Source organism: Syzygium oleosum, unplaced genomic scaffold (genome assembly GCF_021117445.2).
Source record: "Syzygium oleosum isolate NSW1041296 unplaced genomic scaffold, Sole_v2.1 Sole_v2.24, whole genome shotgun sequence".
NCBI lineage: Eukaryota > Viridiplantae > Streptophyta > Magnoliopsida > Myrtales > Myrtaceae > Syzygium > Syzygium oleosum.
The window spans coordinates 811,960-837,057 of record NW_026607508.1 but is presented as its reverse complement, the minus strand read 5'-3'; the positions used below and the strand labels follow the sequence as shown (position 1 = coordinate 837,057).

At 38.1% G+C, this 25,098-nt stretch overlaps 1 protein-coding gene and 1 long non-coding RNA gene across 6 annotated transcripts in view; both read right to left on the bottom strand.

Moving 5' to 3' along the window:
* The window catches only part of LOC115667269 (disease resistance protein Roq1-like), a 110,002-nt gene that overhangs the window by 48,783 nt on the left and 36,121 nt on the right, over positions 1 to 25,098 (bottom strand). The gene's annotated exons all lie outside the window — the stretch shown is intronic.
* LOC115694522 (uncharacterized) lies at positions 14,430 to 23,276 on the bottom strand. Of its 4 annotated transcripts, XR_008814318.1 has the most exons (9): positions 22,774 to 23,276; positions 21,295 to 21,356; positions 21,115 to 21,181; positions 19,559 to 19,714; positions 19,389 to 19,461; positions 16,904 to 16,944; positions 16,290 to 16,338; positions 15,476 to 15,573; positions 14,430 to 14,651 (listed from the first exon to the last, which is right to left on the bottom strand). It is a non-coding gene; the product is annotated as an uncharacterized LOC115694522 (long non-coding RNA). The 4 variants fall into 4 exon arrangements; XR_008814317.1 differs by lacking the exon at positions 16,290 to 16,338; XR_008814320.1 differs by lacking the exons at positions 16,290 to 16,338; positions 22,774 to 23,276 and adding an exon at positions 22,634 to 22,666.

Below are 25,098 nucleotides of genomic sequence, written 5' to 3'. Positions count from 1 at the left end.
AATGGATATGCTGTTTTAACCAATCTATTAGATAAATGAGCCAGCAACAGCTCATCCACAATAGTTTGTTTTGTGAGAAAAAGTTAGATGCTTTCAAAGCATCATGTGATCAACCACCCAAGCGAGTATTCAATATCAAGTGCTATGAACTTTTGACTTTCCTCCAATTTTTATGAAAATGATTGGTAGAAAGGATTGTCGTGTGGTGTTTAGGGATCGCCTTTCAATCTCTCTTTTTGCGCATGCATTTCCCTACTGCAATTATTCCGTCGCTTCAACATGGCTTAGGAGTTGGGACAATTTTAAGCTCTCATATAAGAGTGCCATATGACACAACCAAAAGTCCAACGTTGAGGCAATTATTAGGTTCTGATGAGTAACATATTATTAAATGAAAATATATGTAGTAAACTAATCTGAATCGTCAATTTTGTTTATGCACTAAGTTCACTCAATTATTCTATTCAATAGATAACTGTACCACTAATAATATCACATGTCTAAGCTCGATCCATTAAATCTCAATTGTTCAAGCGGTGTATCTTGCATGAAACTCATCGTATCTAATGTTTATGATCCAATAATCAATGGTAGACCAGCTTCATAGAAAAAAAATTTGAAACGAGGGGGATGATCGAAGTTGTGCAAGCGTGTCAGATTTTAAACCGTGTCCCAATCCATCGTTTATAATAGATGATTAAAAGATGATAATCAGTTTTTGGATTGTGGGCTAAGAGTGAGTTCCGATTCGTATCCTATGTTCTAATAATAGGTGTAAGAGGAATTTGTCCAGCGATTACCGCAAAAATTATTGCTTGAACCGACAAACAACTCTAGTGCGGTGGATTCTCGTGATCTAGGTTATATAGGCTCGCTTATAAAACAACTTTGGTGGCCTTCCTCGAAATTTCATCCCCAGCCTCCGAGAAGTTGTTTTGCCGCATGACTACTCAAGAGATATATAATTACATGCACGATCAAGTGTAACGGCAAAAAATAATATCAAATCTATTAATAGTATTAGAACTTTATAAAAGCATTGTTAATAGGTGTGGACACATGGACTTTATTTTCGCCACTGCGTTATTCCAGTTCTCTGATTGACACAAGCTTCTTTGTGGCCGACAAAAGTAGTGGAGAAACAACTTTGGGGTGGTGGATTCTTGTGCTCTGGCCATAGGCTCGCTAATAAAGAAAAACTTTGCTGGCTTCCTCGAAATGGCATCCCCAGTCTCTGAGTGGTTTCCTTTTTACTAAGTAATAATTTAACACATGACTACTTAAACGATCTTATGTACATATGACAACAATGCTTACTAATAGTCAGATAATCACAACATTCCTCCCCAAATGTCAAAAGAGTCCGTTTTTGAGAGTTTATACCTCTAACCTTGCGTTGATACATAAATTTTTGCTGGGACACTTTTCATTCACTTTATGAGAAAACTAAGAATCGAGTACGTCAATAGCAGTGCGATTGGATCCTCAAACAAAAACATATGTTTAGCTTAGTCTTGCACTTGCATCTTTTATTACATTTCTATGCATTCAAACAATAGACACATTCGTGTTTATGCACAATGAATTTGAATTAAACAAAGCATGTTTGCGTCGAATAGAACAGGGGCTCGACCACGAACTTCTTCATTTTAATCAGCCCGATGGACGGCTCGACATGTGAGATGAACAAGAATTCACAACTCCATATTCGTAGTAGTTAGGTTCAATTTCATGATAGCGCAATTGGACCCAACTCCACGATCGCGGGAGATTGATTGGGTCAAGTGAGCTGGCTAGGGATGAGATAAGAGGGGTAAAATAGAAAGCGGGTCATTTGGTGATTGATTAGGGACAATCTGTCGGTGAGCTTTGGAGACAGAATGAGAAAAGAATTCGGTGGTTCTCTTTTGAAAAGTAAAACCGATCGTAAGCTTCAAGGGGGGGATGCCTTTCGGTGGCTGGGGAATCTAAAAGGAAGATTTGAGTGAGTTGGAAAGTAATGGAAAATCAGAATCAGACAAGATTAAAGAACGGTGAGTGGAAGAAAAAGCTTGAGAGTCAAAAAGGTGTAGGATTCGTTTCTCATACTACTTTGACACGCAATTCGCTATGTCTAGGGATGAATTATGATGCCTAGTTGTTCCCTTCGCATGATGGTATTGGACCGAGTATGTTCCGTCCATGTTCGGCCCCTTGAAGTATCCCGGAGTGGCCTCGTTGTTTGTCTGCATGATTTTGCTATATCCAGCATGTTTTCGTTGCATTAGAATTGCATTTACATCAAATTTAGTATGTGTGTAGCTTATTATTTGCAGTTTTTGAAAGTATTCTCATCGTGGTTTTTACGTAGTGTTGGCCTTTTACCTGCGCCTTCATCCCACCCAAAAAGATTGGATCTTTTTACCGTTTTGCTCATGCGTATAGCTTTACTTAGTTCATAAGCATTCGATTAGCTCTTGTTTTATTCACAAGCACTTAGATTAAATCATATTAGTAATGAAAGGAAATCATAAATACACAATAAAAAATCTAGATTGATATTAGATGATTATTGCATCGCAAGATTAGTTAATTCATTATTAATCTGGTTTCATCTAGTGTAGTATGATCTTTGTCACCAGGAAACTCATATTTATTATTTACTTTAGTGCACGTTAATTTTTATGCATAGCTCACGGAAATCCTATCCCGAAACTTAATAACGAGATGTTGTACAGTGTTGCCCGTTATGGTTTGGGTTATTTCTTTCCTCACCTTGTACTTTCTTTGTTATTATTAAATTGGATTTGTATTTGTTTGAGTATCCGTACATGATTATTTAGATTTCCATTTCTTCTGAAAAGAATTAAAAAATAAGAAAGGGAAGATTGCATGCAAAGCCTTTTATAAAAGGAAAAGGTACCCATAACGAGAATTGCATTTCTTAAGCATAACTGAGTCCACAGAAGTAAGCAATCTCGCGTGTCTTGCTTGGCTCCTAACCTTAGTGGCAACTCTAGTTATAAGCAATCAAATAATTAACGAGAAACCAATTCGTCATCGGTAGGGTTTGAGAGAGTTTCTGCGAAGCGTAAGTGCCATCTTGCAAGAGAGTTATTTACGCCTCTTAAGCAATCCGTTAAACTCCCTCAAGTTCACCTCGGGAGGGTCACAACACATTTAAACAAAACTAGTTCTTCGAATAAGACCAGGATGAAGTAATGCTTTGTACATATAATAGCAAGACTTTTCTAGAAAGCGGACAATTTTTTTGGAACACGTCACGAGCTTTCCGCAAACATGAATATCGAGTCAATTGGATGAAAGAGAACTGAGGGATCATAGTTTGGACAAATATAAAAATAAATAAATGACTCTTCAAAGAAAGGGGCAAATCGGTGCCAGGTGGTGGCACGCCTAATAAGGAACGTGTCACATGGCACTTGCAGCCCAAGCCTATGCTCCACGCTGGTTCTTTACTGCCTAGAGGCCCAAGTTTGCTAAGGAGTGAGTTGGGGTCCTGTGCAATATCTCTATGATGCTCTACAATGGCCCAATGGCCTTGAGTAAGCCCTGAAGTCCCTGGCGCTTTCGATTTTTCTTTAATTCTTTCATATTGAGACATAAATTAGAATTCCATGACCTAATAGAGTGATGAGCTTGTAATGGGCAACAGTCATCGCCTATAACAGAAGGTTTCCAAGTACATTACTTGGACACCCCCTCAATTTGGATAAAAAATACTCGGATACCCCTTCCATTTTCAAATTGCACTCTGCCCCTTTGTCAATTCTTCGGTAAAACAAATTAATCCAAATTTAGCAATCTGAATTAGCTTTTTCGAATTGTTGTTGGATCAATAAATTTGACTTTGGAATTAATAAAACTCCACATATCCTTCAGACATGAAAACAGGGTCGGACTTAAATGACCCTACCTTCTTGATTAGAATTACACAAATTTCTCGTGCTCAAAAAATGATTTTTCATTTTTGGTTTTTAGAATATCATCGTTCATCGTTCAATGCCAAATGCATAAGCCCTAACTTAAAATCTTCTTCCACGCCCAACTCCCAGTTGAGCATGATTCATCTCGCGAGTATGTCTAAATCGGTCTAGAAGTACTTCCCCACGAAGAAGCTGATGAAGGAGAAATCTAACGTGGTTTTAGAAGCATGAGAAGCATGAATCGTAAAATCCTCTTAAGTAGTTGCTTATAATTTAACGTGGTTTTAGAGCATCATGGACAAAAAATAAGCTGCTTCCTCTCCCTCTCTAAAGCTCCTTTTATAAGTCAGACTACAACGTGACTAGTTTACAATACACGGATGCTAGATAATTTTACTTTTGCAAAAGAAATCGGTGTATTAAGTGATGCGGCAGAGTATAAGCAATCCTTTAAATAAGTTAGTCGTATTTAACGGCCAATAAAGTGTGGTTTACCATATCAATATACTGAGGGGGGTGCTAGTGCAATTTTAATTTAAATGAATGTGAGATTTTCGATGTTTAAGAATGTCTTTTATGTCACATAGAGTATAAATAGAGTGGACCAATATTCATACATTAAAGTTATTCGACAAAAGTTAGTGTATTATAAAACGAGGACTCTTATTGAGTTTCAAAACATGGTCCTTTCGTTTAAATACTAATTTATAGTGTATTAATGAAATTGCTTGTTTTTTTAAGGTTTGGGAAAAAGGGGAATGTTGGGACAACTAGTATAACTATTCCTAGGAACATTGATACATCAATAGTTTAGACAAGTATTATTATCAGTTTTTCCACCGAACCACCCAAAGTTACGTGGGACTGCAGAGTGAGTGAGAGGACAAAATAGAAGATCACATTCGGGATTCCATTTGTCTTTAAAATAATATTTTCGAAGTTTATTTAAAAGATGAAAACAATTCAAAATGACTAAACGTAAATGGATATGTGCCGTGATAATTATTTTTGGACGATTGACCTTTAATAGAGCTGAGATTTCATATAATATAAATATAATCGTCATAAAAGTCAGGACAAAAGCAATAAATTGTGAACAAAAGAATATAGTAGCAGTAGTAAATGGTAAAAAGAATTGGTAAGAATTTTCGCGGACATTGCTCTTACAAATCAAAGGCTTGTTTGTTTAAAATCTAGTTTAAAGAAATAGTATATTTTCCTTTTCTTATCAAAACTCATAATATTATCCACATTTCAAAAGAACATATATGCGAATTTATTTGTGAACATATACCGTGAAAGTTTTGTGAGATTACGAATTGAAAAAATTGAAATGAGAGCATCGCAAAATTTAAAATCAATTGGAAAATGAAAAATAAATATTCGTCGAGACATGTAATAAATTAAACTGTGAAAAGGCTAAATATTAACGAAAAAGAAAATAGCAAGGGACCTTGTGGGAGACGAAAGGCAGATATTCTGAAAAATATAGGATCCTCGTCATATAGAATATGGAGAATAGAGTATAGTGAGGGGTCATTAAATTTTCCTTATTCGACACAAACAAAAATCTAAAAATATTGCATAAGATTGTCCTTCCATGTTGGCCATCTACCACTCCATTCATTAATCGTTACGTATACATAGTGGACCCACTTTCCACCTTTACTCTATACCCTCCGTCAATCTTTCTCCGTTACTATTTCTCTTTGCGCCTTCTCCTCTTCTGCAATCTCTCTCCCATCGAGAATCCATGAAGTAAAAAATTTTCAGAAAATCCGAAGAGTTTATGGAAGTGAAGATGAGCCCCCATGAATCGGACTCCAAAGGTCGCACCGTAGAGATATTCAATGGCTTCAAGCTTCTGTACAATCCACCACTCACTCGCTCGAAGGAACCTACCTCCACGAGAAGTAAGAGCCTTGTTTAGTTCCTCTTTCTCACGGGAAAAGTGCCAAAAAAGTCCTAAACCTTTTGCATTGGTGCCAATTTAGTCCTAAACCTTTTTTTTGTGCCAATTCAGTCCTAAACCTTTTACATTGGTGCCAGTTTAGTCCTAAACCTTTTTTTGGTGCCAATTAAGTCCTAAACCTTTTAAATTGATGCCAATTCGGTCCTAAACCTTTTGTTTTTGTACCAATTTAGTCCTTTCGGTCAATTTTGACCGGAATTTGCTGACGTGGACGCCTGCCGGCCGGCGGCCGGTCACCGGTGCCGACGTGGCGCTGACGTAGACAAATTTAACAATATTTTAATATTTTTTTGAATTTTTATTTTTTTTCCTTTTTTTCTTTTTTTTCACTTTTTTTTTTGGCCCGCCCCTTCCTTCCTTTGGCCGGTCGCCGGTCCGGCGACCAGCCAGAGGCCAGTGGCTGACGAGCTTGACCTCGCCGGCCACTGGCGAGGGCGGCGGCCTCGCCGGCGAGGGCGAGGCTCGACCTCGCTAGTCGGCGAGGTCGGGCCTCGCCCGACCATGGCGAGGCTCGTGCCCTCGCCGGAGGCCGCGGCGAGGGCGAGCCTCGCCATGGTCGGGCGAGGGCGAGGCCCGACCTCACCGGATTTGGCGAGGTCGAGCTCGCCCGACCAGCCCTTGCCGCGTCCTCCGGCGAGGGCACGAGCCTCCCCGACCATGGCGAGGCTCGCCCGCCGCGGCCTCCGGCGAGGCTCGAGCCTCGCCTTGGTCGGGCGAGGCTTGCCCTGGCCGGCAAGACCGCCGCCCTCGCCAGTGGCCGGCGAGGTCGAGCTCACCGGCCACTGGCCTCTGGCCGGTTGTCGGACCGGCGACCGGCCAGAGGAAGGAGGGGGGCCAAAAAAAAAAGAAAAAAAAAGGAAAAAAAATAAAAATTCAAAAAAATATTAAAATATTGTTAAATTTGTCCATGTTGGCGCCGATGACCGGCAGGCATCCACGTCAGCAAATTCCGATCAAAATTGACCGGAAGGACTAAATTGGCACAAAAACAAAAGGTTTAGGACTGAATTGACACCAATTTAAAAGGTTTAGGACTGAATTGGCACCAAAAAAAGGTTTAGGACTAAATTGGCACCAATGCAAAAGGTTTAGGACTGAATTGGCAATAACAAAAGGTTTAGGACTAAATTGGCACCAATGCAAAAGGTTTAGGACTTTTTTGGCACTTATCCCTCTTTCTCTCGGTATATATGATGTTTGTGGCTGTTTGCTTCCACTACTATTCGGACGAAGAAGGTTCAGATTTCAAGTTTAGCTTTTAGTGTTCTATTTATTTTATTTCTCTTTTTTAATTTGCGACATATAAGAATATACACCCCAATTTCTATGTAATAGGATGATACTCAACTGGGAGTGACGTAAAAGAATTTGATATGCACTTCACAAAGTTGTAAGTTCTGATCATGTGTGATCTTCACATTATATATTGATTCTAAAAAAGGTTGGAACATCATGGTCAAAGAATATTTGGTGACGAAGGTTCGATTTGAATTTGTGGACTTCAAATTCTTAAGTAATCCAAAAAATCATTACCATTTGCGATAACATCGAAATGTATTTCACACCATTACTAGAAAATTTGAAGTTTGCATATTCATAATGAAACCGTCAGTGGATATATTATTTGACACCGACCTTCCAAAAATGCCGAAGCAAGCACAAAAAAAAATGCAGTCTCTACGGCAAACTCAAAAGCTCAATGGATGGAACAAAACATCCATAGAGATGGCGAAGATCATGACTAACTAAAGTATCATTTTGTGAACGTGCATATCATGGCTGCTTCTACATCACTCCTAGCTGAATACTATCCAAATACATAGGAATTGTGGGGTATTATAATCATGTCGCTGATTAAAAAAGGAAAAACATAGAGGAATAAAAAGGTAACTTCCAAAAGCCAAGCCCGCTTCGTCCGCACAAAGGAAGCAACCGCAAACATAATATGATCACAATCATTAAAAAAAAAGAAAAGAAATGCATAGATAGGAGAGAAGGGAGTGAACAGAGCTCATGCTTCTCGTGGAGGTAGGCGCCAAGCGAACACGCCCAAACTCTTCACGATCTCTTTGCCAAAATAATATTGTTTAGCTTGCATAAAGTAAGATCACAAAACCCATAACATTATTGTCAATTCTGTACAAAATCCAAAGGAAGATAAATCCACCGCTTGGACTTACTTGACCAAAATTATTGTATTTCTTTTCAAGCTCACCAATCTTCTTCAGCCTTGGTCTTCTTCAACTTTATTTCTTCGATATGTGAGACGCCAGTGAAGGAAGCTCCAGTGTTGAATATCACGGACGAGAGAGAGCATCGCCAGGGCTTCTCAGGAGTAATGGAGACGTCGGCTTCCCTGGAGACTTGACTGGTCGCGGCAACAAGATGTTGGACTGTAGGTACGCTGGTGATTTCGTTGCTGGTCGTGGACAAAGGCACCGGTAAACCTGCAAGAAAGCACCGAGAAACTCAAGAGGACTAGCTGGAAGGTTCACCAGACTAGTGGTGGGGCTGAATTCACGGTGGCTCAACACTCCTCGGGGATCGATTTGAGCATGCAAAGATTGCAGGAACTGGCGTCAGTGCATATTGCGTCGGTGTGGTTCAGATGGTGCAGCTGGTGCAGCATGGAGACGGATGTGAGACGCAGTGCAGCAGAGACTGGAGCCACCACAGCGTCGTTGGGATGGAGGTCGTGCGGGGAAAGCCTCCGTGGCCTTGGCTTCAATGAGGCTCTGTTGAAGAAGTGAAGGCGTGGAATTGGAGTGTGAAGCGTGAATATTTCGAGACAGACACCCTTTGCCCTTCTTTCAAGGTTTGAAAGAGTTTCCACCCTTTGTGAAAGCAAACGCTTTCCCCTCTAAATTGTGGCCGTCCCCGTCTTGAGAAACGATAGTCGTCCTCCCTTCTCTTTACGTAACAGAGTTTATATAGGGCTGACAGTTAGGGTTTCTTTCAAGAGTAAGAGATGTCCCTCGTTTCCTAATAATTCGAATTCTAAAAGACGTACTCTATCTTAACAATAAGAAACTCTTCTCTTCTCTTACTGTGATAATATCAAATCAATTTGGTAAATTATCCTCAAAGATTTGAATTTTGATAATATCAAGATTAATCGCCCTCTAGTTTTCTTTTCATAGATTAATTTTCTAATTTGACATTTTAATTATACAATTTTCGACTCCTAGGCATCCATGGTCTTGGCAAAATTTCATACTCTTATGGGCTCAATCCAATTAATCCAATTAAGTTCAAAACCATTCATGTAAGTCCATTTGTCGCCAATCCAATTTAAATGTAAAGATAAGCGGCCTTATCACTATTAATTAAAATGTTCATAGTATCTATACACATTTAACTAATATTTTTATCCAGATTTCGGAATGATTCTTAATTGTTTATACAACGAACAACTAAATAGGTTATCAAAATTTAGGTGCCGATGGATTCATGTTTCAGAGGAAGCTCCAAGGGTCACCCCGTTTCGGTGACCCCCTGGGCTTCATTAATACCTCCATTTGTATTTTTTGGGCCAACCATTAACTCCCCCTTGAACCACAGAACAAATGCAAATCTCTCTCTCTCTTTTGAATAGATTGTACACACAAAAGCTGGATGCTGGCGAACTAGATGTCTTTCTTTGATGGCTCGGCACTTTGAAGAGTGATAATGGACTAGATGCAGAGTTCCCAAAAGTTCTTTACGGCTGCAATTTACACAAACTTAGAAAAGAAAGGAAAAAGGAACATCTGGCGGGTAGCCAGCCATATTTCAATGCCTAAGATAATCTAGATCTGCAATGTACAACCCTCCTGCTAGATAGAGCATACACACTCCACTTGAATAACAAATAGAAAACGAAAGAGGTGGATCTAATTGGTGAAACTATCGGATCGCATTGCTATGCTCTCCATCTAGTAGGCTGCTTCAATGGGCTGGAATTACAAAATTGCCCCGCGCTTTTGACCTTTGTTTATTTCCTTGAGACAGAACATTTGACTCCAATGACTCCAATATTGTTGGCACCCAAAAATATACCAAGTCATGATGGGTCCACGTTAGGTTGTCGATGGAGCCAGCAAGCAACACGATCACAAATCGGTGAATAGCCGATGCCAAATTAATGTCACGAGACCCACAGTCATCTAAGAAGAGTCGTAGTCTGGGATGGTCGTTGACGTGCGACGACAAACGGTCAGTAGTAAGCAAAGACTAGAGAAAAGTCAAGCCCTAGGACATGCAGAAGATCATAATCGCTTATGATAAGAACAAGTAGTTAAGGATGATCGACGTGAAGCCAAGTCAGTTGAAATTTGTAATTGAACAATAACCGCACAATGACGGTTATATTTTGTACAAGGCTATATAATGCCAAGAGGCATTAGTTGTAAATGATCGGCAATCCATAACACTTGTGCAATTTTTATCCAATTCCAGTTTCCAGTTTTATCTATTTGTTATTCTTTATTCTTTAAATTCTCTAGATTCACTTTAGTTATCATCCATAATCCTTATTACGCAAATTAGTTCCTATCAGAATCGCCCAAGAACCCAATTCATATTAACAATTAAAGATCAAACTTTTGCTAAAAGGTATTTCGCCGTCCACGATGCTATTTCGTCAAAACACAAGACTACTAGTCAAAACTTTAAACCCAGATCTTCTCTGGACAACTAAAACAGAAGAAAGAAAGCCAGAAAGATTGACAAAGGAAAATCAATCACCCCCGTCCAATGAGCAAGCGACCACCACGATGATAGCCATTGGAGTTCCAAAAAGTGAACTTTGGGTGAGTTATTTTGGATGCCAGAGACCACTTTGCTTTCGGTCGGCTTGCTACAAGGTGAGTTGACGGTGGGATAGATATTAAGTAACAAAGAAGATTCGCTTGAGACGACATTAATAGAGGAAAATTCTCAAAATGTTGCTGTACACGTGTCACTTTGGTGGCCTAGCATTTACAGCAAAATGTGAGTATTTTCTCGATTATACAATGTGATTGTGCACCAAACACCTTTTCTATGCATATTCACTCATGACTGCTTTGGATAAGATACGAAATCTTATGTATCTCGAGATATCAAAAAATTTAAGTTTAACATTGTATTCTTGAATCTCAAATACCCCAAGCAAAATTACGTGCATATTCGCAAAATAGATTATATAACCCTTGTACCATACTAAGGGGAGTGCCTAATGCTATTACATTTACATCCCTCATATATTATAGTAATTTGCAGCACCTCGCTCCTAGAAAATTATGCATGTATACCAATAAATCTCGAAAGACCGCATGGTGCACAACGCCAAAAAAAGCTGTCATACACCCCCGCACGCTTCTTCCGCACGTGGCATTTGCCTTGCACAGGCGTACGGTCTTCTCCAACCTCTGTCCAAGTCGCTCGACCCAATTTGCCACCCAAAAATGACCAGCTGTTATCTCCCCACTTTATCTCCCCAAACCCCTTCATCTCCCATAAAACTCTTCCCTCTTTTAAAGCTATCATAGGATAGGCTCTCGACTTCAATTTCTAAAGCTAAGAACCTACTTCGCTTTTAATTTTCTTTTTCTTTGCTTTGACTGTCTTTTCTTTTCTCTCCCGATCTGTTTTGAGAGTTATGCGTGAATAAGTTTTTGCAGTTGATCTTGGGTGAATGTGGAGTTTAGTTCGGTCATTCGTCTAGTCGATAGTTATCGAGAAAGATGTTCGTGACGTGGCTCCACAATCTCTCCGAGATTAAGGGTGCGCATGAAATGCATTCCGAAATAAAAATTATGTTCCGGAATGCATTCCGGAACAGAATGGCGTTTGTTAAAAAATTTCCGGAATGCATTCTGGAGCGATTTTTGCATTCCGAAAAAAAATGCGTTTGTTAAAAATACTTGATTCCGAATGCATTTTTGATTCCGGAATGAGTTTTTGGCAAGAAAAGAGAAGCTCTTTTTGTAGCTTCTTGATTCCGAATGCATTCTCCTATTTTCTCACAATTTTTTTTTCAGAAAATGCATAAAAATTGAAAAATTCTAGAAAAATTCATAAAAATTTCCAGAAAATAAAAAAAGTCAGATTTCGGGAAAATATGAAATTTGGTGAATTTTTTTAAAAATAAAAAAATTCAAAACTTCACAGAATAGCTTAAAACACATGTACCACCACTTTGAGTGAAATTTAAATTTTTGAGGTGCCCAAAAAAATCAAAAATTTCAAAACTTCATAAAATGGCTTAAAATACCGCCACCTACTTTGAGTGAAATTTAAATTTTTGAGGTGCCCAAAAAAAAAAAACAATAAAAAAATAAAAATTTTCAAAACTTCACAAAATGGCTTAAAATACCGCGACCCACTTTGAGTGAAATTTAAGTTTTTGAGGTGCCCAAAAAAAAAAAAAATAATAAAAAATTTGAAAACTTCACAGAGTGGCTTAGAATATCTCATAGCCACCCACTTTGAGTAAAATTTAAATTTTTGAGGTGCCCAAAAAAAAAAAAAAATAAATAAAATTCAAAACTTCACAAAATGGCTTAGAATACCTGTGGCCACCCACTTTGAGTGAAATTTAAATTTTTTTAGGTGCCCAAAAAAATTTAAAAAAAATAAAAAAATTTCAAAACTTTACTGAATGGCTTATAATACATGTGGCCACCCACTTTGAGTAAAATTTAAATTTTTTTAGGTGCAAAAAAAATCAACAAATCAAAACAGATTGCCAAAATCAATTTCTGACGAGATTAGTCATGGTTTACCAAATAGATTTCTCCTCTAGAAATCAATTTCGCAAGAATTTCGGAATTCAATTTCTGGCAAAAATTTGATTTCTGGAGCAGAATGGTTACCATTCGCACCCTAAACCACTATTCTCTCCCGATTTAGATGGTCTAGATTTGGGGTTTTTACTCTCCTAATTTAGGTTCAGATTTGAGAGTTCCTTTCAAGTATTTGATCTGCATTCTTTCAACAAATTGATGTTGGTGTCTCTACACGGCAATGGTTACGAGGATGTTGAACCTAGACGCGCACCGCAAGCCGTTGCATATGGGGTGGGGTATGTCGGTATATGCTCATCACTGAATCTGATGATCGGCTGCCGAATGTTTACTATGGCAGATCTATTTTTGAGGAATGAGAGTGTGGTTTTAGCTGTAGACTGTGCTTTGTGGTTTGTTATTTGCGTTCTAGTATTTGCTTTGTTTCGCAGTGATTTGTGATTTGCTAGACTTGTATGCCTTCTATGTACCTTTCACAGATATTGTTCTATGAATAGAATCTTTTTTTCGACAAAAAAAGAAATGACCTGCTGTTTTTTTTTCTTTTGGATCGAATTTAAAGACACAGCAAATTCGACACTTTTGGAGCTCAATCAAAAGCTCAATTTTGATTTTGTAAAATATTAATCATCGAAAATCCTGATTAAATTCTTTAGTAGTCTCTGATTTATCAAGAGATAGACCCCATAACGGAAAAGCTTCTAAATAGCTCTATAGCCAGTCAAATGCACTCTCGTGTAAATGCATAATAACTCGAAATTGCACACAATTAAACCGTCATTAAGATCGGAACAAGAATCGCGAAGCTCAACCATGCATTTACTAGCCTATGACGGTCCAATTATGAGGAATTTCTACCATTAACACTCGGTAAAATTACGAGGAATTTTACCCATGCATGCAGGTGCCCCGAATGGAATTGATTCAAAATTAAAGGTGCGAAATGACCAGCATTGCTGTGGGTAATATGATAATGAATCCAATTTGGACACATGAACAGAAATCTACGTCCAATTTGAAGCTTGTCTATTAGGTCTAAAATTTATTCCAAAAATTTCTGAAACTTCTAGATCGCAAATCCCACAACCCAGATCATATCACGACATGAAATTAACATATTAGAACTGATACTCAACGTAGAAAAGATCGTTCATAAAAGGTTCTAATGGATTAAGGGTTCAAAATCACCATCTTCCTGTTCATTTTAGACTATGGTCTTTCGGACAAATGGTTTGGTATTTTCTATGTTTTACTAGACATGATACTAACACATTCATTACTAGCTTAAAAAAACACAAATTTTGACATTTTATTACCAGAAGAAAAGAGGTCACTTCAGGATTGAACAGTAATGAAGGCACACTCAGGGAAGAAGCATTTGCCAATTGCCCCTTGACAGAGGAAAACATCAAGATTTTCATGTACTTTTGGAGCCACCGCGTAACTATCTCAACCAATCATGGTCGACACGTGACCAATCAAATCACCGAGATTTTCTCACAATAATATGCTAGGCAAAGTCAACAATGATCAAGACACTAAATGACTCATCATTATTTTAAATTCAAAGTATTTATGACATAATCGATATAACCGGGAACCTTAATCCGGTCATTGCAATTCTTTGCCAGGTAATCCACACGAAACACATGTAAATCATTGACCTCTTTATCATCATTAGGGATGACACGTGATATAGTCCGGAACAGGAGCTCACACACATCAATAGCCCAACCAAAATAACTCAGAAGTTCAAAAAACTCGTAAAAAAAATAAGCTAGATTACAGAATACGTTGATGACAAATATTAGCATCAGAATGCCTACACAGTTTATACCTTAAATTATCTTAACAATATGATACTCAAGTTAAAGCAAGAAATGGACTTCCAATCACAACTGTAACCCTCTGCAAACACATGAACATCCAGGCAAATACTGATATGGACAAGCATCATGCTTCGTTTCACGGTTCCTTGATGAAATTCTGTGATTGGAAAAGCAGTAAATGGCACATGCATTGTCAGTCAGATTGCATTGAATTTTGAAGACACTTCTGGGATGCTAGATGTCTAACTACATCCTCTTACCATTGAAAAAGAATGCGAATCATCATCAACAATATTCACACGGATCTCTATACTTAAAGGCTGTCTGAATACACTGTGATTATTAAATTTTGTAAGATCTTGAGACAAAATAATTAATTGTTTCTGACATCACACACAAACAGGAGAGAATCTTATTGTGCTAGAATCGGCACCAATGATGTCACATCCAGATTTGCGTTTTACATATAGAATACAAAGAGTAAGAAAACTATAGTTCAATAGGAATTTTGCAATGAGTTCACCTCAAGAATGGGAACTACCTTGAACTGCAAGTTTGACTTAGGTTATAGTCGAATGAAGAGATTAACTTACAGGAATAAGAACAATGAACAATATAATCAGAATAATCCAAGAATCAGGAATGAAGAGCAAGGATGTTGTCTAATTTCGTCTTGAAGACCTTTATAGCATCCTCGTTGTGATTGACTACTATCATACAAGGAAATCTATAGCTATAGGTATACTCAATCTTAGCATGTGCATCATATCCTACTGCCACAGCAAGAAACATTGCCACAGCGCCCTAATCCGTGCCATTCCCTTTTAACAGGCTATACTAAAGAAGGTCATACCATGCAGCCCACTTTTTCTATGCACAAGTTATTGACAATCATTCAGTATGCAGCAGAGTTGCATCATAATACCATACATGATATCCAGGATGTTCAGAGAAGCGAGAATCATAATCCAAGGGTCTTACCTAGTCATGCAAAGCCATGAGAGTATTCAACAGGAAGAATCAATGCACGCAGATCTAGTGAGAAGCCTGAGTAACCCGTGCCGTGTGAGGCTTTGGAGCTGAAATCCAAATATTAGCATTCAGCATATATCTATAATACTCAAGACAAATCATATATTCCACATTGTCATAAACAGCAAATGAATGGAAAAGGAGGGGAAAATGGCGAAAAGAAATGATATTCATGTTACGGGGTTCTATGAAACAGAGAAGAAAACACAGTTCATTTTATCATAGCATAGACAAATTATTTCAATTCCATCTTTTCTGTATGTCATGAGTTTACAAAGCGTACTAATTATCTCAGAAGCATGAAAAGGTTATGGTCTGATCAGTCTCTTAAAATATTTACAACTGAAGAGCTCAAATTGGAGAATTGCTCAACCAAGAACCATATATGTTTAGTAATTCACGATAGGGATCAAGGGAGAAGATACTTCTCCCAATCAGTCTAACCAACAGACTATCAACTAACTTCATCTTTTTCCATAACAAAAGGAAAGACTGGGTATCTGAAACTCTACCTTTTTGTTTACTGGTAAATTCTACGCCTATTCATAGCAACCATTATATGGCTGAACACCATTGCACTGAAGCAACTATACCTATTGTCGGTAAGGATAAGTGTACCCACCATCTCAAGATGTGCACCTTATCCTTGATGCATCAAACTTCTGAATGGGTTCTTATGCAGACAACGACCCACTAGTTCTATGCTTCCAATTTCATTATCCTTTATAATTAAAAAAAATTCCACTGGGCCAGCTTTATTTACCTGGGATGTGAGTAGATAATTCTCCAGACCAAGGGTACAACATCTTTTACTGAAAAAAACCATTTACATATGGACGAGAGAGGGAGAGAGAGAGAGAGAGAGAGAACGAGAGTTGTTCAGCAAGATCTACAAAATTACCAAAAGCTCCAGCTACAATTCTCTCTAGCTGGTTGAGAGAATTGATTGAAAAGTAGAAATAGAACGAGGCTTCCTCAATTCTTCTCAATCAATATGAATGGCTATGAGTGCTAGGAAGACCACAGCATTAGATTTTGAAAGAGCTTTATTCGGAAGGGTCCTTAAGGGAGATGTTGCTAGCAGGCATAATGCTCAAGTCCATTGATTGATAAAGTAAACTTTGGTTCAAAAGGTAGAATTGCTCTATTATGCTCATAAAAGCCTCTTAAAGAGTGCATTTAACTATGGGTCCATTGAAAAAGAACGATCATTTCCCTTAAGTTGTCTAATGTAAATAGATGCTAACTACAGTATTTTAACATTCTTTTGAACAGACAGTTCAGCTGGTTAAAATGGTTGATCGCCGTTAATACCATCAGGGTTTCCTCATTCATAAAAATCTCAAAGAAGAGAAATTGCTTCTGATGCCATTATACCTCCACAACATTTGAAACACTTTGATCCAGAATTTCCATTACTGCAAGAGAAACAAGAAAAAAGTAGGAAACATTCATAAATCAGGTAGACACTTGAAAGAGGAAACATAGATGAAATTTCTGTGAAAACCACCCAATATTTCTGATAATTATGCATTTTTACCTAGCTCGTCAGCTTGAAACCTGAGATAGATTCCATTTGCAAAACATGTCCAAATATCAAGCAAGATATAATTTAGCAGACTAATTGACAAAGCACTTTGCAAAAGAAGGTACCATCTAAGCAAAAACAAGTTCGCCGATAAAGGAATATGCTCAACGTAGGAAGTTTACGCTTAGGTCCTAAGAATATCAAGGAAACAGGTTTTCAGGCAAGTAAATTATCTCTGAAGTGTACCATTCACTTCAATTGACAGTAACTAGGCGTGTACCATTCACTTCAATTGACAGTAACTAGGCTCTATACCTTGACAAACTTCTTGCATCAGATTTAAAAGAGGTGTGTTTGGGGTAGCAATGACTTAAACCTAATGTCCTTGGAGAACAAACAATAGCTGTAAACAGGGGATACTTCGAGGTTTTTAACACGGATGGGCAAGTTCTCTTCAGAGAGCTATTGGCACAGGGAATCTGATAGAGAGAAGATTTGCAAATGACTTGTATACTAATACTGGCTACGATGGGTTTCAATTAGCTACATCTTCCAAACATTGGATATGAACCATGCTCACCACTATAACAACGGTCTCATTCTCTCTAATGAAACTGTGCAATAATTAGGGCTAGTTTTTTAGCTCCCCAAGGTAGAAATTGTGCAAGGCGGTACTTTATCTGCAAGATGTGTCCTCTTGCTTGATGTCATATTCAGAAAGGCAATGAGCTAGTTCATGCTTCCCACAATACTTTTGACTTCTAATCAAATTCTTAAGAGTAGCATAAGTATCAAATTCTAGCTCTAAAAGTCAGATTTCATGGCTTATTATTTTTCCCCCTAAAATTTTTCACTCAAACTCTTGCTTCTTCCTTATAATCAGATTATTGAGAGCAGCATAAGTATCAATTTCTAACTCTAAAAGTCAGAGTTTTCGTCGCTTATTTTTTCCCCCCTAAAATTTTTTACTTGTTAGAATAATTAACTATTAAACCACGCCTTCATCTAATAGCTTAAGCTTTTAGAACAGTTGGCAGTGGTCCCACCAAATTTCACATGGTATCAGAGCTGGAGGTCCTGAGTTCGAATCTTTCCAGGCCCCATTTGCCTCTCCAATTAAATATGTCCACGCTTGATACTAGGCAAGAAGACCAGATTAAGCATGAAGGGGAGTGTTAGAATAATTAAATATTAAATCACGCCTTCATCCAACAGCTTAAGCTTTTAGAACAGTTGGTAGTGGTCCCACCAAATCTCACATTACTCATTCTCTTGCTTCCCTCCCGCCCAACCCCACCCCCACCCCCCCAAGCCCTTCTCCCTCTACTTGAGCTTCTTCTTTCAAAACTAATAATTCAACAGAAAGACATTGTCCATAATCTATATTAGCTACTTTATGTTCCGCTCAAATCACAATGAAATGTTAAAGTTTATGTTGTCCACCCCCATGCGCTGCACCCTCCCTCTCTCTACTTTATGTCGACAAAGTCAAGTATGAAATTGATGAAGTCTGGACAATCTCAGGAAACATGAAATGTTAGATCATGGCAGCATCAGACAAAAGAAAAATCATACTGGAAACACATGCCATACACCACAATTTAGCAAGCCCATGCCCTCATGTATGCAAGAAGAGACAATTGCAACTAATAAATGAGAAAAGAGATTTCTTTATCGAGTACATTGGCCATGACATATCAGAAAGAATAATTTCCTCATAGTTAAATCATATTTCTTTGAAGATGCTATATTCCCCGCTTTAAACTTGATAGCATTAAAGACATCAAAGAATCTCGCTGCAATGGAAAAAAGCGAGGAAATAGATGAAGAAACAGTTGGAGATGAAGAAACCAAAAAAAAGAAACAGTGGGGGAAAGGGAAAAGGAAAGAAAAAACTAGTGTTATGTTAACTTGTTGTAGTTCCCAGAACGGTAAAGTCTTTAGGGAAAAAAAAACAGCAAAAAAAAAAACAAATGTCTAACGAGTCTCATAAAATTTTTACAAAAAGGAAACAAATCCGGGAAAGAAAAAATAATATAAACTTGACTTCATGACACTTCCGGAAACTTGACTTTCTTCCATTTAGACTTGGAAAAGGACAGAAAAGGTGGAAGATTAGTTCCATAAACCTCCATTTGTTTTCATGGTTATGTGTCGCAATATTCAAAGTGTGACAACAAACAGAATTACTACGAAATCACATCCATCAGTAATCAACATAAGGAATCATAACAACCTCCACAAAGCTTTAGTTGTTAATTGTCATGTGTCACAATTTCAAAGTGGAGCTAAGTAGATACGAAATCAACAACAAAAGCAAGTTCAGAAACTGACCTAATGCATGCCTTGGAGCTACTTGAATGCAACAGCCTCCAAATTTATCTTTTGCACAGCCATAATATACTTCCTTTATACCCAAAAATGGCTAAGAGTCATCTAATCATTTATGAATAAACAAATTTTACAAAAGTTTAGTTTTATTTCAGTGTGATTTATAGATGTACCAATAATTGATAATGCTGCTGCACATGTCATGCTTCACATGTCACATAAAGGGAGTATGCTGAAAACTTCTCTGCAACTTTTGCAGACGAAAATCCAGTCCTCCGCCAGTGTTCAAGAAGAACATCAAGAGCTTCCAATTCTGCACGTCTTGTTACCTAGGAAAGTGCAAAGGAAAAATTAAAGAAAGCATATCAAACTTAGGAGCTTGTCATAGAGAAAGTTTCTCTTAGTGTAGTTTCAACATAATTTAGGAAATGCATTTCATGAAAATATTTTCTCCTTCACGTTTACTTTTTTTTTACTCTTGCTTAACATTTGAGTCCAATATTTTATCTTTGAATTGGTGCTTCTCTTAGTGCCATTTCCTTCTTCCTCTTAGTGTCGAGAGCATTAGTAATGCAAATAAAAAATAGTTAACCAAGCAAATAATAGTAACACAATTATAACTCGCATATTTCCTCTTCAAATCGCCTCTTTCTTATCTGCTCCATGTTGACTATACTTTCAAGGTTTGAATTGTGTTCATCCAATGTAGACCAAGTAAGGAAGATTGTTGTATCCTAGGGATAGGATTTTCTTCAAAGCCAACTACATTAGATAATGAATCCTATTGAAAGAACCACCGTCTCCAAGACAGAATCATCGATACACCTTAACCAGAAATTTCAGTTCTTTCTTCAAAAACCGACAACACTAATTGTCTAGGAGAGGATCTTATGCATGAAGCATGGACAACTCTCTTTTCTCCTCAATGTGAAGGTGTGGACAGAATCATCGATACACCTTACTATTCGGTATTCAATCTAATTTCTATGACTCAAGTGTTATGTTCTCTGAAATTTTATGTGAAATTGCAGTTATCCTCCCTACACTTGAGATTTTGCAAAGTCTATTAACTTGCTTCCAAAAACTTCGGAATTTTGCATCTCTCACAACGCCTTTTTAATCAAGAGAGGTGAAGCCACCATAACAACTTCCTATCATGTAATGTAAAGCAATAACTACATACCCAGAATAATCTATAAATTTATAATCTGTTGAGGCGATCAAGTACTAATTAACATATTCAAACATGCAATACAGCACAATCTATCAGCACTCAACATTCTGATCCAGCAGCTTGCGACAGCTTTATTTCTATTCAAAATAAATAAATAAATATCATTCCCCTATTCTTTCTCTCTCCTCATTGAAGCTTTTTCTTTGACTGTTCTCGGTCCAAAATTCAGGCAGAGCTCAATGGCAAACGAGAAACGTGAAACAATGTACATAGGAAAGCAAGATTCTTGCTATTGTTAGCCGTAGTTATACTTTATGAAAGAATAATGAGAACAAAACCATTTACAGCCTAATAATGCATAGAAAATTCCACTTTTTAACAGATTTGTTCAGATATACTATTTTATCATATATTAAAGAAATATTTAAGGCAGAAACACAAAAAAGATCAACAATAACTGCGAGTGGATAATGTGAGGGTATCAATTTAGAAGAACAGCAAAGTGCTGCTGGCCAAAACTTATATAAAGAGGTGGAGAAGCAATCATAGACATACATTCTGCTTCTCATTAGTCCTGTTTCTTCCTGCTGCAATAATGTGCCCTTCCTCAACAATCACACAGCTGTTCAATCAAGGTATAATATAAATAAAGTACAATGTGAAATCATTTACTAATCAGGAATGAAAATACTAATTATCTTAATTAGAAAATAAAGTAACATATCTGAAATGCACCTGGTTACTGAAAATCAGTTTTACCCAACTCGAACTTCAAGGCTGTCCAAATCAAGCTTTGCCTTATATGAAAAAAGCAAATAAGCCTTGTTACTTGTTAGGGGAAAAAATTATTAGTAAAATAGTCAGAATTTCTCTATGTGCAAACAGGCAATTCAAGGGGAAATCAGCATCAACTTGCCAGCAGTAGAAATATTTCTGTACCAAAATACAGCTACTAATGGAATGAGTAGCTAAAAGATCAAGATCTCGCAGGTCCTGTATAATATACTAGTCATAAACTTCCAAGTAATGATCATTAATACATAATCATCCTGTAATTAGATGCAAATCCCACTTAAAACTCAAACTAATATGGCTCTAACAACACTGAACAAAAACAGCAACTAATTTGAGAAACTATATGTTGCTCATTCCAATTATATTATTGGTACCTCAGAAGTTTATCTTTCATCAATCAGGTTCACTCAAACATTCAAGAAGCATCCAGGAGTTTCAGCTTCTCGGTCATTTTCCTTCATAAAAGCTATGGCACATAAGTATAAAAAGAAAATCCTAAACTGTTGCAAAGGCCTCAGAAATCAGAATTGACAATTAGCTTCTTGTGCCTTTGTCTCTATTCTACTGAATAACTTTTGCAAACTCTGTGTTTCTTGTGATTCTTTTCTTTTTAATTTCCACAGACCACAGGGCAAAAGAAAATAACCACTTAACCAATGTATCCATCGGCACGACCAATGTTCATATTACTCTCATGCTCCAAGTGAATTTGGTTTTCAATTCTCCCTAGTTGCCAAAGTTAAGATGTGGTTAAAGGACTCGACTGTCAAGCAACCTTTCCTGGTGGCTTGCCATCTCACTGCATCATCTCCATTCGACTATGGTTTTGCCTCTTCAAGCGACTCATAAAACATAGAGACAGAGCCCTATCCCAGTGATTGAAGTTTCTCAGAATTCAATTCTCCTGGCAAACCTATCATCCGCTGCATATCTGTATGATAATTACATACTACACATCCACATTTCATAGACACCTCAAAAGCACCCAAATCCCTCCCTCCTTCCCTCCCAAGTCCCAACCTACAGCACCAGGATTGGCTCAGTTTTTTCCCTGAAAAGGGGATTGAACCAACCCATACACACCGTACTTCCCATTATTTCACTCTCCCTCGCTTGCTTTTCCTTTGAACCTAGACTTCACCTACTTTTTTCAATGAATCTCCACCTACGAAAACAAAGAAAGAAAAGCTATACCTTCCATAGATTATCGCTGATTTTGCAGCGCGTAACGTCAGGCAATCTATGAATTCACTATCAAGCATCCACAGACAAAACTTACGAAGAAACACTGATTCAGCGTCACTCCAACAAAATTCAACAACACATCGTTCAAGTTCCCGCGCAATTGCAGCACCAAACGAATCGAATTCAAAATCCATCACACCAACTTAATTAAAATTCGGATGTGCCGGGCGTTACCTGATCTATAGCAAGCTGCACGAAACCCAGAACGAACCTCAGGGAGAGAATCGTTCGCCCGAAGCCACGTCACCAATTTCCCATGGTTTAAGGTCGCCTCCGCTGGCCAGTCTCCGTCAGCCGTCGGTTCGCAAGGGACTCTGTTTACGGGAGACGGACTACTCCTTCTTCTTCTTCTGTTGGTCGCCACTCCGTTGGCAGGCGGCGGCGATCTTCCATGTCGTCAGAGCTCAGCTCACTGGTGGCGTCGTATGGAAGATGAGGAGTGGTGGTGATGCTGAAGGTGGAGTCGGATGGGGGTTCGAAGTTCAGCTACGGCAGAGGAAAGTAAGGAAGGAAGGAAGCTTTACGATGGGAAAAAATCAAAGAAAATGAAGAAAGAGAAGAAGGAATTACAGAATTCTATTTGGGAATAAAGCTAACTAGCCAGTGTTAATTAAAAGGGATTTGAGCAAAACAGAAAAAGGTAAATTGTTTACTTTAAGCAAGTGATCGACCAAGATATACTATACTTCTATAATACGAAAATCAGAATCAATTTTGATCGGAATCAATTTTGATATGCTCCTTTTATTTGGCGAAAAATAGTTTTCAAGATATCATTTTTAGAAAAATGATATAACGGCATAGCTATATAGTCAAGACTTCTGATAATATTTTTATGAGTCATATAATTGAGTAATGAGAGAATAATCGAGATCACTTCGTGATTTCATACTCGAGTATAATATGCACGAATGGGGGTTGGATCGAGGAATGAATCTATGCGAAACTAAGTGCGAATAAAAGTAGACGCACTGGAATTGAAATTAGATCTAAAAGGAAATAAATTTTGAAACGAAAATACACGGGAAAGAAACTCTGCAAGGACCGAAGGTGAGAACAAAGAAAAAGTAAAAAAGAAAAAGTAAAAAAGTGAAAAAAAAACAAAGATAGATAAAAAAAAACTCACGGAGAGAGTATTCTTGGGTGCTCTCGTCTCTCTCTAAGTCCCTTCTCTAAAGACTAATGCCTGCTTCTCGGTCCTTTTATACTCCACGGAAATTGTTTGTGCCTTCTCCTTCCCAATTTTGACTCCACCGGCATCAAATGCACATCCCACGTTGGTAAACCCCGCACGATCACTTCCCCACTTCTTTTACATGTGCTAGCATCGCTCCACGTTCTGACCAGATCATCTTCCATCGTGACCGCTCTCCATGTTTGCATGCTTGCCGCAGGTGAGAGCGCGCGCGACCTTGTCCTTGTTCGACTCCTCCTTCGCCTGAAAATGTGCTCCCCCCGCACATGAAATTATTCGCCCCCAGCCTCCTCCTCACGTAACTCTCCAGCCACAACCTTCGCATGCTTTCTTGGTCGGTGAGTCCAAAGATTAAGTCGAGAAGCAGGTCGAGCTTCTCTCTCCTTGTCGAGCTCTCTCCAAGGCCGATCATTTCCATCGTTGTGGCTGGCAAAATTAACACACATTAAAGTGGACATATAAAGTACCTCAATGTTAATATAAGGGTAAAAGCGGGTACGAGTTGGCGAGTATTTCTGAGAAAAGAAAACGAGAAGAACATGAAGAGAGAAAGGCATTGCAATCGAGGTCGGCTCGTTCACTTACCTACAAGTTGCTTCCTTAGCAAGTTCCCATCATTCTAACAGCAAAAGCAGCGAGCAAACACTGCCATACTCATCTCTGTCAATCGAAGTAGAAGTCCACATGATCTTGATTCGCATGCCTCAAGGGAGAAAAGCTCATGATTTCTCTTTGATACTATTTGACTGTGTTTCTCGATGCTCATTCGACAATCTTGCAAGTCCTCTTCTAGATATATTTCGCTCGAATTATCTTCGTGCACATGTGAACTCTAGGCTGCTAAGTCTGTTGATTCATGACTAACCTTGTAGAGTAAAGTTGGATCTATCAGCTGATTATCTCGAAGCTCGACCTTTAAATCGTCCCCTAGTTGCTTGCAGATTATTCTTAATCCCCACATTTTCACGAATTTACCTGATACTGTGAGACTAAATTGCATATAAGGCCTATCAATTTGATCAAAATCGACTACTCCCCACAGCTCAAATTGTGATAAATACTCAAGAGAGATATGATGTAGCGTCCCAGGCACGCCCCACTCCGGGTATTCCGAATTATTTTTACCATTTATAAATTTGTTCACATGTGGAAGCAATTTCTTTTAAGGCCAGTATTTATAAAATGAATTATTAATAAGGCAAGCCTGACGTTATGAAAGACAACACTATCACCGAACTAAACTGTTTTTTTATTTATCAACACGGGTGATATACAAGCGTGAAGATCCCTTCTTGGGGAGACTA